Source organism: Triturus cristatus, chromosome 3_2 (genome assembly GCF_964204655.1).
Source record: "Triturus cristatus chromosome 3_2, aTriCri1.1, whole genome shotgun sequence".
Classification (NCBI taxonomy): Eukaryota; Metazoa; Chordata; class Amphibia; order Caudata; family Salamandridae; genus Triturus; species Triturus cristatus.
The window spans coordinates 82,866,281-82,880,102 of record NC_140584.1 but is presented as its reverse complement, the minus strand read 5'-3'; the positions used below and the strand labels follow the sequence as shown (position 1 = coordinate 82,880,102).

The following is a 13,822-nucleotide window of genomic DNA, read 5'->3' as shown; positions in this document are numbered from 1 at the left end:
CGTCCTGGGTTTCGGTCAAGACGACCTTGAGGCAGCGGGGACTCTTGGCCTCCTGCATCCTGCTGACCAACCATGCCAGGTGGCACATGCGGGCTCTGCAGTGGGACCTGAAGTTCCAGTGGGCGCAGCATCAGGGGCACCTGTCCGACTACGTCCATATCTCGGAGGGCACTGCCAACAATTGCAGTGGTGGCTCAAGAATCCGCATTGGGGCAGCGGCAGATCCCTCTCCCTTCCACAACCGGAGCACACAGTGGTGACGGATGCATCCTTCTGGGATGGGGCGGCCACATGGGAGAGGCTGAGATCAGAGGCCTCAGGTCTCCGGCAGAGTCCCAGCTCCATATCAACCTTCTGGAGCTTCGGGCGATGCTTCTTGCACTGAAGGCATTCCTTCCCTCTGTCAGGGGGAAGGTAGTGCAGGTGTTCACAGACAACACAGGGCGGGTGGGGTCGTGGACCCTATGTCAGGAGGCTCTGCGCCTCTGGACATGGCTGGAACGTCGTGGCATTTCCTTGACGGTTCAACACCTGGCGGGTTCTTTGAACGCCAGGGCGGACGAACTCAGCCTCCGGTGTCTGATGGATCACGAATGGCATCTTCACTCGGAGGTGACGCAAGGTCTCTTTCAACAGTGGGGAGAGCCTTGGTTAGATCTATTCGCCACAGAAGAGAACGCGCAATGTCCGCAGTTCTGCGCGCTGGAACTTCCAAGGCGGCACTCGCTCGGTGACGCTTTTCGCCGCGAGTGGAGCTGCAGTCTGTTGTACGCCTTTCTGCCTATACCTCTTCTACCCAGAGTGCTGAAGAAAATCAGGCACGACCGGGCCCAAGTCATCCTTGTGGCTCCGGGCTGGGCTCGAAGAGTTTGGTATCCCAAGCTACTCAGTATGAGCCTGGATCCCCCGATCCGACTGCCTCTGCGGGAGGATCTTCTGTCGCAGCAGTAGGTGACGGTTCTCCACTCGAACCTGTCCAGCCTCCACCTACATGCGTGGAGATTGAGTGGCGACAGCTGATTCCATTTGACTTGCCTCCCGAAGTCTGTGATGTCATTCTGGCAGCCAGGCTTCCCTCCACTAAATCAGTATACGCCTGCAGGTGGAACAGGTTTGTGGCATGGTGCACAGCTAAGACTGTGGACCCCCTTTCTGTCCCTCTTTCTGAGGTCCTTTTGTTCCTTCTTTCTCTGGCCCGGCAGGGCTCTGCTCTGGGCACTATCAAGGGCTACCTTTCGGCCATTTCAGCCTTTCTGAGGCTTCCAGATCAGCCTTCTCTTTTCAAGTCCCCTGTTGTACAGAGATTCTTAAAAGGCATTTCGCATATGTTCCATCCTGTTCCTTTCATAATGCCTCAGTGGGACTTGAATCTTGTTTTGTGCGCTCCCTTTGAGCCGCTTCACAATTGTCCTTTACATCTTTTGACTTTGAAAACTGCCTTCCTGGTGGCTAACACCTCTGCCAGGAGAGTGAGTGAGCTTCAGGCTTTTTCTTGCAAGCCTCCTTCTCTGTCGTTTCATCCGGACAAGGTTGTGCTTCGCACTCGTCCTTCCTTCTTGCCAAAGGTTGTCACTGCCTTCCACATCGGGCAGACTATCACCTTGCTCACTTTCTTTCCGCCTCCGCACCCTTCCAGAGAGGAAGAGAGGCTCCACCGTCTGGACCCAAAACGTGAGCTCTCCTTTTACCTGAATCGCACACAAGCATTCCGGGTGGATGACCACCTCTTTGTTGGCTACGCAGAAGCCAAGAAAGGGCGGGCTGTTCACAAGAGGACTGTCTCCCGCTGGGTCGTCTTGTGTATCAAGGCCTGTTATTCTATGGCTAAAAAGGAACCTCCGGTAGGGCTGCGTGCCCATTCTACCAGGGCGCCAGCAGCTACTACCGCATTGGGACGCGGTGTCCCCCTGCAGGACATCTGTCAGGCTGCCACGTGGGCTTTGCTGCACACTTTTATAAAGCATTATTGCCTTGACAGTCAGGTTCGGAGAGACGGCTTCTTTGGCCGTTCTGTTCTCCGTGGCTTTCTGGTGTAATCTTGTTCGCAGACCCACCACCGGGGTTGGTATTGCTGGGGTATCTATTCTAAGGTAAGGAATCTATCACTAACTCTACATCCTCCTGAGGCGTGAGCCGCTGCTGGAATTGCTTTTAAAAAACCTGCCACTTTTGCACACAAGTTTTTAGCCATAGTCTGGTCTTTTTAACTGTCCGCTGTTGAATGCTGCTAAAATTGCTACTTTTGCACCTAAGCTGCTAATTTTGCTTTTAACGTTTAATCTATACTCACTGTTAATTTGGGAAGTCCGTTACACCTCCTGGTGCTTGAATCCTGCCTAGACTGGGGGGCTGTACTGGGCAAAAGCGGGGCCGCCGTTTTGGGAGAAGTACGGTCAGCAGGCTAGTGTTTTCGTCCCTGACGGTATAATTACAAATGGTGGCGCGAGCGTGCAGCAGACGCGCGTCGGCCCCCAGGCTATTCTTGTCATACTTTAAATAGGCCAACTAGGAAAGGTGGGGGTCTTGCGGTTATCTACCACACCACCATTAATGCGACTTTTGAAACGGCGTCCATCTCAGATTGTGAGGCATTGGAGTTCTGCTTAGATTACTTGGAAGTGCTGGCACGAGCGTGTACCTCTACATACTCCTGAGCCGTGAGAGATGCCTCTGGAATTGCTTTTAAAAAACTGCCACTTTTGCACACAAGTTTTTAGCCATAGTCTGGTCTTTTTAACTGTCCGCTGTTGAATGCTGCTAAAATTGCTACTTTTGCACCTAAAATTGCTTCTAATTTTGCTTTTAACGTTTAATCTGTACTCACTGTTAATTTGGGAAGTCGGTTACACTTCCTGGTGCTCGAATCCTGACTAGACCGGGGGGCTGTACTAGGCAAAAGCGGGGCCGCCATTTAGGGGGAAGTACGGTCAGCGGGCTAGTGTTTTCGTTCCTGACGGTATAATTACAAATGGTGTCGCGAGCATGGAGCGGACGCACGCACTCCCCCAGGCTATTCTTGTCATACCTTAAATAGGCCAACTAGGAAAGGTGGGGGTCTTGTGGTTATCTACCACACCACCATTAATGCGACTTTTGAAACCGCGTCCATCTCGGATTGTGAGGCATTGGAGTTCTGCTTATATTTCTCCCATCAGACTACTTTTAAAGGCACCCTCCTTTTATAGGCCATCTGGCCTCAGGAGGCCTTTTGTAATATCGGTGGGAAATCTGTTGGAAATGGGACTCTGTGCCAGTTCTTATACCTTACTGGGAGACTTTAATTTCCATTTAGAGGCACATGCAGACCCAGATACGGTGACTCTTTTGGATTTTATGAAAAGTGTAGATCTTAAACAGCATGTTGTTGGGCCTACTCATACGGCAGGGCACACTTTGGATGGGATCTTTTCCAACAGCCCACAACTTTCTTTTACATACTTGCTTCCCCTGGTCTGGCCAGAGCATGTGGCAGTACGTTTGAGCTAGCCTTTTCTAACCATCATGAGATGGGTAAGCTAGCCAAGAAGCAAAGGGTCTCCAGAGCATGGAATAAAATTGAGGCTAAAGAGTTCGAAGACTTGCTGAACTCTACCTCATTTTGTTTGCCTGTAGACATAGAAGAGGCGACTACTCCAATACTCCAACTGGCTCGAGGCAGCCGGCAATAAGTTAGCACCCAAAAAGGTCTTATACTCCAATAGAGTACGGCCCTCCGCCCCATGGTACTCTCATGAACTGAAAGATCAAAAACTGAAGTGTGAATTGTTAGCGAGGAAGTGTAGGAAGGGATATAACGCTGCAGAAAGAGAGGCATATAAACAAAACCTGGTGGCTTATAAACACCTACTCCTTACAACTAAGAGAGAATTATTCGCCAGCCGAATTAATTCTGCCATAAATTTGGCTAAAGAACTCTTCAAAATAATCACCAGCCTGGCGTACACTGGTACACCTAGTGTTTCCTCGAATCAGGGGCTCTGTGCAGAAATAGCCAGATTCTTCTGTAGTAAAGTGGATGCTATTTTCACCACATTTAATGGTTCTATAACAGATGGAACACTGGGCGTCAGGGAGAAATACAAATCTTGGTCGGCTCTCCATCCAATTTTTGAAGAGTTTGCACCTTTATCCATCAGGGATATTCATAAGTCGCTGATGTCAACTAAATCAGGCTCCCCTTATGATCCATGTACGGTGGCAGTTTTAAAACTAGCCCCAGAACCCATTGTTATAACGCTTACCGCTATGATGAACGCGATGTTCAAGGAAGGACATTTTCCTAAAGCTTGGAAAATCGCATCAATTTTACCTCTACTCAAGAAGCCTAACCTGGACCCGAAGGATCCTAATAACTTTTGGCCCATCTCGCGTGTTCCACTGCCAGCTAAACTGGTAGAGAAAAGCATGAATGCACAACTAAGCACATACCTACGAGAAGCGCAAGTATTGGATCCAACGCAATACGGGTTCAGAGAGGGGCACAGTATGGAGTCCGCTCTCTTACAATCCACAGAGGAAATCAGGGCCGTACTTGACCAGGGAGGTAAGGCCGCAATGATTATGCTGGACCTGTCCGCGGCCTTTGACACGGTCCTTCATGACTTGCTGATGGACCGGTTGTGGGGGTGTGGAGTCCAAGGTAAAGATGGGAACGCCTGAAGTCCTTCCTCTCGGACAGAATGCAAACAGTGTCACTCGGCACATTCTGTTCCAAACCTTTCTCACTGCCCAGCGGAGTTCCGCAGGGTTCCTCTCTTAGCCCTACGCTTTTTAATGTTTGTGTCCTCTCTGGCACCCTTGATCAAACCCTTTGGATTTGCTCTGACATCGTACGCAGACGACACTCAGATTGTGGTGTCCCTGCTACCAGGGCAAGAGATGGGGACAGCAAAACGATTTCACGACTGCATGGAAGCAGTGGGTAAATGGATGTCCCAAAACTGTTTGAAACTCAACTCTGGTAAGACAGAAGTTATTCTGTTTGGCAATGACCCCAAGCTCTGGACCCCAAGTTGGTGGCCAGATTCGCTGGGCATGCTTCCGATCCCCAGTAGGATTGTAAATAACTTGGGAGTCATGATTGATGACAAACTCAATTTTGAGGACCAAGTTAATTCAGTTGTCTCGGCTACCACATTTGCTCATAGAACATGCAAGAAAATCTTAGTTTCTACCTAAGGAAAATCAATGTACAGTAGTGACTGCATTAACTATGTCGAGGCTGGACTATTGTAACAGCCTTTACCTTAACATTCAGGAGCGATTACTGCATAGACTCCAACTTCTACAGAACTCGGCCGCCGGACTGCTCACAGGGACGGCTAAATTTGCCTCTGTCTAGAGGTGATATCAGAAGACTTCACTGGTTACCCGTTAAGAAACGGGTGCAGTTCAAATCACTTTGTACTGCTTACAAAGCTCTTCATGGGACCGGTCCAGAGCATCTGAAGCAGCAGTTTCAGTGGTATATCCCCAATAGACCACTTCGCTCTCTGGGTACAAAATTGGTAACCGTCCCTATCTCTAAAAAAGCCAGCTGGGGAGGTGGGAGTTTTTTGGCAGGGGCAGCCAAGGCATGGAACGCCCTCCCATTCCATCTTAGAAATAGTACTGTTCTACTGGCATTCAGGAAAGCCTTAAAAACCTGGCTTTTTGGCGTTTAATCCGTGGCCTCATATGTAGGTCTCTTTGGGAGGTTTTCGTAGACCGCGCCAGGACACCTTAGGGTAGCAGTTTGCGCTTTAAAAATACTAATAACATAACATAACTAACGTGTCTCTTTCAGATGCACAAGTTACTACTTCTGTAACGATATATCTGTAAGAGACATTTGTTAGTGATAGATTCCTTACCGCCCCACCCATCCTCCCCGTTCTGCGAACTGATTTCTAGAGTTAAGGTCATCCTTTCGGGCCCTAGTTTCAATTCACCAGTGGTCACTATCTCACATGGCTCTGCGTTCCTGTCGCAGAAAGTTGTGTACAGAACTGACATCAGCGCGCACGGGCACGTCTAAGTAGCTCCAGTGACGTCATCTCGGCGGATGCGACGCGCGCGGAGCCGTACGACGACTCCTTTCGACGCGCAGAGGTACTGCTGACGAAAGCTTTCCGGATCCAGTCTGATGCCTGGGGATATTCTAAGGTAAGGAATCTATCACTAACGAATGTCTCTTACAGATATATCGTTACACAAGTAGTAACTTGTGCGTCAGGTTAAGAGCAGTCTGGGTTGCTCCTCCTTTGAACTACTGTATGGGAGGCAACCCAGATCGTTCCTGGAGGTGACAAAGGAGGCATGGGAGAAAGAGGAGGAGTATGAAACCAGGGGTTTCCTAGAGTATATACACAGCCTTAGGTCTAGAATAGGAAAGCTCCGTGACCTTGCCTATTCCAACCTTGAAAAACAACAAGGCAGACAGCGGTACCAGTACGACAAGGTAAGGAAATGGAGAAAACGTACCATCAATGATTGGGTGTTGGTTCTACTCCACAAGTAAACTCAAAGGGGAATGGATGGGTCCCTAAAAGGTGGTTGGGACAGTAGGGAAAACGACCTACAAAGTGCAGGTAAAGCCCTCTAGGATCCAAACCTACCATATCAACATCCTAAAAAAATGGTTGGGCTCCCTCCCTAAAGCAGCCCATGTGGTAACAACAAAACAATAAGAGACCCCATGTACCCTGTCTCAACTGGTGATAAACCAGTCCCTCTCCCCCCCAACAACAACAGTCCCTAAACCGGTTGCTTCAACTGTTCTCCGACAAACCGGGGAGAACAACCCTGGTTGAACATGCCATTGAGACGGTCCCTGGCAAGGTCATCAAACAACGACCCTACCACATTCCAGCTGCCAGGAGAAACGCCGTACAAAACGAAAACGAGGCCATGTTGGAGATGGGCGTCATCCGTCTCTCCCGGAGCGAGTGGGCCTCCCCCATCGTCTTGGTACCAAAACCTGATGGCACCATTCGCTTCTCCATAGACTTCAGAGCGGTAAACGCCATTTCTAAATTCGACTCATACCCTCTACCGAGGATAGATGAGTTGGTCGAGCAGTTGGGGGATGCACAGTACATAACCACCCTTAATCTAGCAAAAGGTTACTGGCAGGTCCCCCTGAGGGAACAAGATCAAGCAAAGACTGCTTTTATCACTCCAGATGGGTTATATGAGTTTACAGTCGTCCCATTTGGTCTTCACGGAGCACCTTCCACCTTTCAGCGATTGATGAACACCGCGCACCGTGAATACCAGGATTTTTCGTCAGCTTACCTTGACGATATTGTTATCTTTAGCCCTACGTGGGAGGTACGTTTGGTCCACTGTAAAAAAAATACTCCTGGCCTTATCCGAAGCGAGTCTACACATTAACGCAAAGAAGGCCAAGGTGGCCTTCCAAAAAGCCAAATACCTTGGCTATGTCCTAGGGAATGGGGTGATAGAACCCCAGGCTGAGAAAGTGAGAGCGATCCTGGACACCCCTTTCACCAAACTGGAAGTCAGGGCCTTTCTCGGGTTGTTGGGATACTACAGGAGATTTATTCCCCACTACTCAGACATAGCGGGTCCCCCACCGACCTCTTAAAGAAGGAAGCCAAAGCAGCCGACCTCTTACACCCTACATACACAGTCAAAGAGGCCTTCCTCTAACTTGAGAAAGCAATCACAAGCAGTCCGATGCTATCCTCGCCCAATTTCTCCAAACCCGTTGTCCTTCATACAGATGCTTCTGACAGAAGGTGGGGGCTGTTCTCTCCCAATTTTCCCCGCAAGGCATAGAACACCCTATACTGTTCATCAGCAGGAAACTATTCCCCTGGGAGAAAAAGTATCCCACCAAAGAAAAGGAGTGTCTCGCCATAAAATGGGCATTCGAGAAACTGCGTCATTACTTTGAGGGGAATCGCTTTATCCTATATACCGATCATGCCCCCCTTCAATGGATGAGACGGAATACGGAGAATAACCCTCGCATACTCAGGTGGTTCCTTTCCCTTCAGCCCTATGTTTTTGAGGTACGGCACCGCAAAGGAACAGAGAACGGTAGTGCCGACTTTCTCTCCCGATGTTTCCTCTCCCCGAGCGGGACAGGTCTAGGGGTGGGGTATGTCACGGGCCCCCCCTCGCCGCTGGTCATACCGGAACAATGGACGAATGGTGGCATGCTTATGGAAACCGGGATCCTCTCCTTTTTCCACAGACGGAGGATTCCCCGGACTGGTTCATTTCAAGGGACCGAGACCCGTCCAGGACTACGAGCAGCCCATTTAACTAGGAGCAGTGTTCGGAAGACCCCGCCCCCTGGCCCTGCGACATCAGCCCTAATCCTATTGAAGACGAGGTATGGGACGCGAGGACATACTGGGACAGACGCCGGAACCGCGAAGACGCCGAAAGCAAAGCCCGAGACAAGAAGCCGAGTAACGAGGGATAAGACGCCCCGGTTTCCGTACTGGCAGCCCAGCGAAGGAATCCGAGACGGCAGGAGAGCCAGGAAGCCAACATACCCACCCATCGCCCAGCCACTCTCCAGGAGGAGCGTGGCTCTCACAGGTGCATGCGGTGTTTACGGGGTGGGCTGGGAAGCGGGAGAAGGTCAGCAGTGAGAAGTCAAACTAATTCCCCACAGCTCTAGAACTATCCCGACTACTCTCTCCCCTCACGCACACATCTTCCCCTCTGAAAACGCACCGGGTGTCTCCTCACTCCTTTTCCCCTTTTGGTGACGGTAGAAAGGTGGAGCCGTTTTCTCACACTGCACTCTAATTTTTTGGGGGGTTTGAGGAAAGCCTGAAGGAAGAAGGTATTCCCCACAAGAACGCCAGAGCACCCATACGATTGGAAAGAGGGATACCCTGTGGATAAGAGACATTATTCACAAAGACAAACCCTGGCAACACCATTCAGATGCGTGTATAAAATAAAACCCACTGAAACCCCTTTTGTTGTGGACCTCGCTTCTTCTACCCGCTCACAATTAATTTTTTTTATTTTCAGGTGGATAGTCAAATGCATTCAAGCCTGTTTTGCTAAAGCAAAGAAGAATTTTACCTGTTCCCCCTAGGGGGGTCTCAACTCTATGGCATTTTTAGGAAACATTCCCATTGCGGATATTTGCAAAGCAGCAACATGGTCCACACCACATACCTTCACAAAAAATTGCTGTGTGGATATTTCAGCACGCCAACAGTCCAATGTTGGACAAGCAATCTCTTTCCAACAACTGCACCCCCCTCAGGCTAGCCATCCCTTTCGGAGAGGGACTGCTTTACGGTCTATGCAAAAGCATGTGTATCTACAGCCACACATGCCTCCGACCTATTATGTTACTTGCTCTGTGAACATCTGCTCTTGGCATGTAGTGCTGTAGATTCCCATGTGCCTACCCTTCTCCCCGATGGCTGTGTAGGTTACAGTTTACTGCTTTATTTTACCTTAACTCACAAATAATCACTTGGACTCACTATAACTTCATTCTCTGCCGCCTTCGGCAAAACTATCTAACAATGGAGTTGATATCCATGCACGCTATCACCAACAGGAGCAGTTGCACGACCTTGTGATTAGAAAAACTTCTTCTAACAAAAACAAGTTGTAAACATCGGAGCCCAATTCTAGATGGCGGACTTATGCAAAGTATATGAATCTACAGCACTATATGCCAAGAACTGATGCTTACAGGGTAAGTAACATAATACTTTCTTCTCTCTCACCTTTTGCCCACAAAACGGGCACAGGCTGGAGTTGAGGAATGGGGGAACACTTGTGCTTTTATGTTGAAAGCATAGTCTAAAGCATTCCATTATGATGTTGGTCCTAGGAACCAGTTTCTCTCCAACCACTTCCTTTCATGAGAATATAGCCGTGTTGGGCCTGGAGATCGTGTGCAGTTTAAAACGCTAAGGGTTTGCAAGCATATGCTTTTTAAATTACCCTAGCAACCAGACTACAGACTTTACATTTACTGCTAGTGCAGTGAATAGACAGTGGTATGATCTTTTGTACAACTTACTTTTTTTGATATTTTATGGATCTCCTCTCTAACAAGGCTGATTCACTCCTGTTATCTGAGCAGGGATAGTGATTGCAGTTCTCCTTCGTAGATGACAGTTTGTAGCACACTGCGTGGATCTGTATCGGCAGTGAAAGAACTGTTAATATTTTCTCAGAAAGTTTGTTTATCTTTTTTGTTTACTAAAAATGTAAATAAGGCCCTATGTTACCAAATCGTGTTTTCATGTTGAGACCGACTTAAATGCGCATGCGTTCATGTTCTAATTAGAGTGCCAGCCAAGGGACTGCAGCCCGGTGAATGCTAGGTCACTTGCTGGACATGGCGAGAGCACAGGGATGTCAGTGAAATCAGTGGGCTGGGGTCTCCAGCATAGAACTATATAAGCCTCAATCGTACAGTAGATGACCTTAATGAAAGTCCATACGGGAGAATTATTTCCCTGTAGGTTGGTCGAGGAGGAGCAAAAAGACTTAATTAAGGAAAGCTCAGGCCATGGAGATATTAAAGCTTATGTGATACCTGTGGCTTCAGGGCCCCTGTTTCGAGGAGGTGCTTGTACATAATTAAGTGGCTAATCTAGGTTGACTAAAAACCATTAGACACACTTCAGGTATCTCTGGAATGGTAATTCTCACGACTGTTATGCAGTGATCGGTAATAGTAGTTTTTATCTGAAAGAAACACGTTAGTTAGATTCCTCACCTTAGAATATCCCCAGGCGTCAGACTGGATCCGGAAGATTTTTCGTCAGCAATACCCCTTGCGCGTCGCTAGGCGTCGTCTGCGGCTCCGCGTCCGTCGTCGGCGTCGTGCGCCGGGATGACGTCGTCGGAGTACTTAGACGCCGCCCTCGCGCGCTGACGTCAGTTCTTCTTTTTTCCGCGCCAGTAAGCGCAGATCCGGGAGAGCTACCCCTTTTAGTCTTTTTTGACTAAATCTTTTTTGATCATTTTTGATCCTTGTCTGTCGACATCTGGTGCCGGTAGGATGCCTGGGTTCAAGGCTTGCGAGGATTGTCATCGACTGATGTCGGTGACCGATCACCACCGCCGGTGCCTCTACTGCTTAGGCCCCGACCACGACGCGGAGTCGTGCAACGACTGCCAGGCCCTGACTTCGAAGACTAGGCGGGAGCGGTCCCGCAAGCTTCTCGAGCTTCGCCACTCGGCTCCGCGTCGTGCGCGATCCCGGTCCAGGAGGAGGTCCAAGGATCGCTCGCGGAGCCCTAGCCGACGCCATCGATCGTCCGGCTCCAAGTCGTCGGGTAAGTCCAAACGCTCAAAGAAGTCCAAGAGGCGACACCGCTCTTAGGACTCCCCTCGCCGGTCGCGCGACTCGGCCGAGGGTCAGGGTGGTTCCACCCCCGCGGCTCCGGCGGAGCCGCAGGTGCCGCGTCCGCCCCCATACCTTCCGGTCCCTGGGACTGACGCGGCGCCGGCGGAGATCAGTGCCTTCCTCTCGGCCATGAGGAGCCTGGCCCCGCCGTCGACGCCCGCTGGCGCGCCTTCGGGCCCCGCGGACTCGACTGGGCGACCTCGCCTGCCGGCGGCTCCGGCCCCGGCGCCGTCGACGACTCCGGTCTCGACGCCGCAGGTCCCCGCGGGGCCCATGCCTGGGCCCCAGTCGACGCCGGTTGACCTAGTCACTCCTCCACCGGCGCCGACGCCTGAACCACCGACGCCGTCACCGGCGCCGCCGACGCCTGTGACGCCGACACCCCAGTTTAGCCCTCATCCGGACCCGGCGCCGGCGCGGCGTCGACCGACGCCGCATCCGACGCCGCTTGAGTCTTACCATCTCTACAGTCCGGTTCCGATCATTCCTCCTGTTTATCAGGAATCGGAAGAAGGGGGCGACTGGGAGGGGTTCGAGGACCCTCTGGCTGTTCAGTCACAGCTTTCTCAGGACTGGGCAGATGAACTGGGGGAGGCCAGTGGGCTGGACACCTCGCCAGACACTGGATTCACTTCTCCTCCGACCGTGGCTTCGGAGGAGGGTGCAGCATTTTCTGTGGTGCTGCGCAAGGCGGCCGAGGCCCTTGGGCTCGAGTTGCCTGCCGTGGCTGTGAGGACTAACATCCTCACTGAGGTGCTTCAAACCTCAGCAAGCTCCACTGAGCCTCTGCTGCCGTTCAACGAGGCCCTCACTGACGTTCTGCAGGGCACCTGGTCCAAGCCCTCCACAGTTCCTCCTGTGGATAGGAACGTTGCCAGGCGCCACCGCCCTGCTCCGGGCGACCCCAGTTTCCTGTCCCAACACCCCACCCCCGAGAGTCTGGTTATCCAGGCCTCTACCTCCCAATCCTCCTTCCCGACCGCTCCGCCGGATCGGGATTCCAAGAGACTCGAGCAGTTCGGCAAGAAACTGTTTTCGTCCCTTAGTTTGGGCCTGCGGTCCTTAAATACCGCCTGTCTCTTGGACCGTTATTCCCATTCCCTGTGGGATACGGTGGAGGACGTGCTGCCCCTGTGTCCGGAGGAGGTCCGGACGCGTCTTACCCAGGCTTTGGCCGATGGGAGGGATGCAGCACGGCACGCCATACGATGTGGGCTTGACACCACGGACTCGCTGGGTCGGGCGATTTCCACCACGGTGGCGCTCCGCCGCCACGCCTGGATGCGGTCCACGTCATTTTCCGGGGATGTCCAGACAACCCTCATGGACATGCCCTTTGATGGCACTCGCCTGTTTGGTGAGAAGGCGGACAGTGCGCTGAACCGCTTTAAGGACTCCCGGGCTACGGCCAAGTCCTTGGGCCTCGCGGCTCCGCGGGCGCACACCTCCGCTTTTCGCCCCTTTCGTGGCCAAGGAAGGGGCGCCTCCTCACGTCCGCAAAGCCACCAGCCGCAGAACCAACCTGCGCGCGGTCGCGGACGTGGCTTCCGCCGTGGCGGAAATGGAGGCCGACGTGGTCAGCCCACATCCACCCCGGCAGCATCCGCCTCAAAGCCTTCCTAGTCCGAGCTTTCAGGCCCATACCACGCCAGTGGGCGGCAGAGTTCGCCATCACCTGCTCCACTGGCGGTCCATAACATCGGACAGGTGGGTGCTGCAAATCGTCCGAAGGGGCTACTCCCTCCCCTTCGAGACGACCCCTCCAGCCATGCCACCGCAGCACCACCGTATCTCGGGGGATCATTTGGATCTTCTCCGCGAGGAAGTTTCGGCTCTCTTGGCCAAGGGGGCCGTCGAGCGCGTTCCGAGTCCAGAAGTAGGTCGTGGTTGTTATTCCCACTACTTTCTGGTTCCCAAGAAGGGCAAGGGGGGCCTACGCCCTATCTTGGACCTCCGGAACGTCAATGCCTTCCTCCGAAAGGAAAGGTTCAAGATGCTAACGTTGGCTCAGGTTTTAGCTGCCCTAGACCCTGGAGACTGGATGGTAGCGTTGGACTTGCAGGACGCTTATTTCCACATCCCCGTCCTGCCGGCCCACCGGCGTTACCTGCGGTTCACGGTGGGCCAAGAGCACTTTCAGTTTACCGTGCTCCCCTTCGGCCTCACCAGTGCCCCTCGGGTGTTCACGAAAGTGATGGCGGTGGTCGCAGCTCATCTGCGCAGATCAGGGGTTCCAGTCTTCCCCTATCTCGACGACTGGTTGTTGAAGGCGGGCTCGCCCCAGGCAGTCGTCTCCCACCTCCAGACTATGGCGGACCTCCTGCATTTGCTGGGGTTTTCCATCAACGTGCCGAAGTCACACCTGAGTCCCTCTCAGGAGCTCCTCTTCATCGGGGCGGTTCTCGATTCGGCGCGGTTCCGGGTCCATCCACCGGAACAGCGGGTCCGGGATATACGGGCCCTGATTCC

At 52.1% G+C, this 13,822-nt stretch overlaps 1 protein-coding gene across 2 annotated transcripts in view; it reads left to right on the top strand.

The window, feature by feature from the left end:
• The window catches only part of CLASP1 (cytoplasmic linker associated protein 1), a 1,312,099-nt gene that overhangs the window by 879,511 nt on the left and 418,766 nt on the right, over nt 1-13,822 (top strand). The window lies entirely within an intron of this gene.